General features: G+C 43.1%; 1 non-coding gene across 1 annotated transcript; it reads right to left on the bottom strand.

Moving 5' to 3' along the window:
• Positions 1-5,304: 5,304 nt before the first annotated feature.
• TRNAK-UUU (transfer RNA lysine (anticodon UUU)) lies at positions 5,305-5,377 on the bottom strand. Its single transcript has one exon. It is a non-coding gene; the product is annotated as a tRNA-Lys (tRNA).

Raw genomic sequence — 5,377 nt, 5'->3', positions numbered from 1 at the left:
TAATCAATCTACTAGTGCAAATCCACCAGGGCTCTACTTTCTTCTAACTCTACATGAGACATGAGCAAATGTGGGTCAGCTTCCTCAACTATACTCTAACTTAGATTCTCTATTTGCGGAAATCTATTCCTTTCTTACTCAGGTGGTACTACTTGATAAGCAACTCTCATATCTTGTCTTCTCTGTTCGATGATGCCTGCCGAGGGACTGACTCCTCTTCTCCTTAGCCTGCCGGTACAGCTCCTTCTGTTCTCGTGCATAAGCTGAGTCTTTGCTTGGGTAGGGCTATGGAAATAGGTAAGATACTAGATAAGTCAACTCGATATTCCTTTCTTTTCTTTCTGAGGGAAGAGTTAATGAATGTCAGAAGCTTATTGCCTTCTGGCTGGAATATAGGGAAAGTAAACATAGGACCACAGATGAGTACATATAGGCATTGGCATAGGTACAGTACAGTGGAGATCATTGATTGGGGTCAAGTCTACCAGCACTCACCTAGAATCTGTCATATTAGTTTATGAAGTAAAGAAAGAATGAGTTAAAGTAGGTGTACTTTTGACATATTCACAAAGAGTATCAACCAATAGGAAAGGAATAGGCGGCTAGGAGTTTGTTGCTTGGGACGACTATCATCTATCTGTCTTAGGTTATGTATTCCTTTAGTGATTGGAATAGGACGAGGAGTCTAACTAAGGAGTATAATGGAATTGCTTGTCAACCATAGGCTTCTTCTACGGAGCTTAGGAGAACTAGAATCTGAGGAAAAGAAGAAATGTCTATCCTTGGGGATAGAGCAAGGTCCTATAGCGAGACATTCTTTCTCTTCCGAAATCGTAATGGGTTAGATAAGTTCCTGCCTCAACAGTCCGGATTGAAGTCTGGTCAAGAGAAGAGGTTCGGTCAAGGGTGAAGGAGTCGAATTAGAATACCGTTGAGATGACTAAGCACCCATTCCATGTCAGAGTTTTTTAAGAAAGCTCTAAGCCCAGTTGAAGCTTAAAGCAAAGATAGGATTGAGCTAGAAAAGGCTTTTTTGAATGTAGGGCGAACCCCCCTCCCCTAGTCATCGAGGAGGGGAGGTAGCTTATTGACCAACTGTATAGGGTAGGCAGGCTGAGTTCCCTTTCGCTTGATGCAATGTCAATTCTAAATCAAGCAATTGATGGAATCAAAAGAGGGAACGAAAGTAAATGAGAAATTACTTTTCACTCGGAATTCTTTATTCATTTGAAAATGAGACTCTCACTCGCCTTTTTCTTTTCTTATCCCCTAATCTACTACTTCAAAGCAGTGTTTCTGCAGTGTTCCTAAGATGAGCTATGTCTGGTTTAGTGTCAACTAATCTTTAACCCTTTGATGGTAGAGGGGAGTAACTCGCTTTTAGCCCTCTACAACTGAAGTTCTCATGTACTTAAATAACAAACAAGATTGAATAGGCCACAAGGCCAGAGAAAAGGTAGGTTAATTGTTCTAGGATTGGTTGTCTCATTGACAAGTGATGGGAGTATCAGGGTTTCGATACCCATGGCAACGTGGAACAAGCGAAAGAAAGAGCCATGAAAGCCTAAACCTGAACTGCAGATCCTAGAAGAAAGGTAGCGTAGTCTTGTGGAAATATGCCCATAAGAATTCCAAGAACAATCAAATAAGTAGTGAATTCCCATAAGGAAGAGAAGACACCCTAAACTCTAAAGTACTAACTAAACTAGATCTAGATAAAGTACTGACTAAACTAGATAGGCCCTAGCCTTCGCTAGGTTAGGGTTGCGATTGTGATAATCCGGGTCAGTCGAGGCTGGTAAAGTAACTAAGTTGCAAAGAAAACCTCAGATAGACTAGCTTAGGAAATGGTGAAGCTTTAGAATTACCAATGGATAAACTGATATGGGACTGAAACCGATTTCCATAGTTCTGAGGCATGGGAGAAGTGGATTCAATGGGGATGATGATGGCCCGAGATAAGAATGGGAAGTTGATCAAGAGTGCTGGCCGTGTTGATGCCGTTGAGTTGCCAGAGAAGAGTTCATTGCCCTAACGGGAATTTGCAGAAATTCTGCGATACCTGATACTTGAAACTCGATCTATTTCACCGTACTTCTACTAATACTAAAGCTAAGCCTAATATTGCAATGAAGCTAAGAATGAGTCAGTTGTGCTACTGCTTCCATTCCTCGCATTCAGCTTGAAGAGCCATATTGAACAACTATAAAGAGCATCTACCACTGCTCGGATTAGCCTCCCTCCTATCATTCTCATAAGGATTGGCTTCCGCTTACTTTAGGTCTTGACTTCCTATCGGGATAGACAGCTCAGATTACATGCTTTAGATTGAAGCTACTGCTCCTCTTTCTTTCATTATCTCTTATTCTGCATCCTATCCACCATAGAATACTCTCTTCCAGTCCTTTGATCATATAGCCATCCATCTTTCATCAATGAAATTGTTCCGTATGGGTAGCAAATAAACATATCAGAAGAGCCAACCCGAAAGCACTTGCTTCAAAGAAGAAGCTGTTACCAAGAAATTCCTGTTTCAAGTCTGTATATCTCGATAGAACCAATTCCAATCCAGGTAGTGTGAACAGAGGATGTGGAAGTTCTGTTTCCTTGCCTTGGCTCTAGAAGTCAAGTCCTGTCGGCGGACATAAGACGGAACCCCGGTGGTTTGAAGGCACGTAGCCACTGTGTCTAAGATTGAGCAGGCGGGTACGGTTTCGGAAATGACATATTGAATAGGTCTGTATACCCTCAAGGGAGTTCGTTCCATAGAGATCTGCCTTCTAAAAAGCTTTGCTCATTCTGCAAACTACTCCCACCAGTCACTGAGCTAGAGACTGGCACGAGATGTTGTGTTGGTTTATTAGAACCATACCAAGTTCCTAAGATTACAAGATTCATAACTAGCGTGATCAACGAGACCTCCTCGACATTATAAGGTTCTCAATCAGTTCAGTAAAGTACGAGCGCCAGGATAGATTCCTTCTCACTAATAAGCTCCTGCGGCCAGAAAACTCATTTTTGCGGGATTGTTAACCCCTTTCTGAACCAACCTTTGGAAAGCTCTTCGCAGCATGGAAATATTCACCCGAGACTGAAATGGAGGCATAAGTAGGCCAGCTTACACTAAATGCTCCGGATATTCTTATATCAATCCTAAAAACGAACTGTTGATGTGTAAGCCAACACCTTGTGAACGTCGTATACTCGGTAGTGACAGTTGGAAAGCTAGCAAGCAAGTCAATAAAATAGGAATGCCCCTTCCAACCTCAAAAACCTTTGAAAGCTGGTGAATTACATCTAGCTAGCCGGGAAAGCATTCCCCTCCTACGACTAGGATAGTGCTATTAGTAAGTATTCGTCCCTCCGCTAACTAAACAGCTCACAGTTCTCTATCAGTCCCTAAGCCTATGCCTTCTTCTGTCAATCTTGTACTTACTGTGAAGTACAGCAAGGCAAGAAGATTCCCAATAAAGTCCAATGCGTCCTCTCATGCGTGACATACATTCCAAGCCCAGACATGTTGTACCTTAGGGCTGAACAACTAGTAATGCAATCAGACTCTTGAGCCCAGTTCCTAGTAAATGCTTTAGGCCCGGGACCTAAACAAGATGCCCAAATAAGAACATCCACGCCCATACTTTATATATATTATATATATATAGTGGAAAAAGCCCATACTTTAGAGTTACTGCTTCAGGATAGCTATTCCTCTCCGACTTACTTTTCTGATCTGAGATAGGGTTACCCCGGTACTATCAATAGCGAAGTAACTGATTGCTTGGGAGCATTTGTTGGCATGTCATAGAGAGCCAATCAGAGAGTGCAAGTACGAGTTCAATTTTCCATGTGATGAGTAGCGGCGGTATCACATAAAGAGACAGGCTCCACAAGAACATTCGTTCCTAGGTGCATGACTTGGAGGGGAGCTCCTTCTTGCTAAGAGTGCCAGTGGATTCTCCTCCTATTCCTCGACTCTTTATTAAGGAGACAGACCGGTAATCTCGCTTCTGATAAAAGATCGGCTATTCCCCTAAGAAAGCAAAGGGGTATTCTTCCTTCATAGATTCCCGATGCCGAGCTACTCTTGATAGGCTTTCCAAGACCAAGTTTATAGAATGATCCCTTGCACATTGAGCAAGACAGTGTATTCTTTAGGTTGGAGTAAGATCAATGGAGCCGAAAGTAAAGCATCGGTAGTGAGGCTTTCCTCCATGAGGAATTAATCCTTTGGTCGTCAATGGGAACTTTAAGACGAGAGCCAATGTGTCCAAACTTCCGGCTGAATTGTTGCTTTCTAGTGGCCGACCATCCTTTCCAGACCTTCTCTAGAGCTCTTCAATCCTTCCTCCTAAGATAAGATAAGATAAGATCCAGGCTAACTTTTTCAAGCAATGGAATGACTGGTAGGCGATCTCAGGCTCGCTCGTCGTTGGGTAGTTTCCGATAGTTCTATCACCATTCCAGGCTCTTCGCATATAGAGAACTCGAAGGTGGTCGATGTAATAGAGCAGGCCTGAGGCCATTACGTACTTTCTTTGTTTAAGTTATTATTGAGAGGGTCTTTCAATGATAGCTATACACAATGAGCGCTGTTTTCTACATGCGAGATGAGAGCGGATAAGGCTAAAAAGAGAAAAAGCAGGGCTTGGCTTATTCTATTCATCTGCACCACCTGACAGAGATTCTTTCACAGCCTCGTTCAGCTAGTAGAATTCTTTATAGATCTCGTTCTTTTCACTTTCTGGGCTGAGACCGTCCAATTTCATTCTTGCCTGGGATCGGAACTCACACTCGATCCCTACTCTTTCCTCGTACTTCACAGGTTTTCGAGGCCGAGGGTGAACTGGACTCGCATTCACTTGCTGGGAAAAAGAGAGTGGATCAGGCTACGACTGAGGCTGAGGATAGGTCACAGGACGGATGAGGTAAAGTATTCCAAAACGGAGGATTCCAACCCGAGGAAGTAGGTCAACCACCTGCTCCGTGGAAGTAGTTAGGGGATAAGCCCAAGGAGGATAGGCCTATGGGATTTCCACAATGAGTCCTAGTACCAGGTAGGTTAAGGCGTAATAAGTCAAAGAGGTCTTAGCGGAACTCGATAAAAAGGAGGGATGTGACTCATCAAAGGAAGTTGCCGACTCGGGTAGGTAAGCAAGAAAGTAGACTCCTTCATCGGCCAGGGTACTCCTGAAATCTATCTCAGTAGGGAAAAGAGGAGTTATGGTATAGAGAATTCTGACCTAAATGGATGCATTGATTAGGGTCTTTGTCCCGCATCCTTACGAATACAAGAGTGGTTTTTTTTGGGTATAGCAGGACTTGAACCTGCGACCATTAGGTTAAAAGCCCAATGCTCTACCAACTGAGCTATACACCC

This window comes from Zea mays, unplaced genomic scaffold, assembly GCF_902167145.1.
Source record: "Zea mays cultivar B73 unplaced genomic scaffold, Zm-B73-REFERENCE-NAM-5.0 scaffold_106, whole genome shotgun sequence".
NCBI lineage: Eukaryota > Viridiplantae > Streptophyta > Magnoliopsida > Poales > Poaceae > Zea > Zea mays.
Note: the sequence above shows the minus strand (reverse complement) of the source record. Positions and strands in the feature narration are given on the sequence as shown.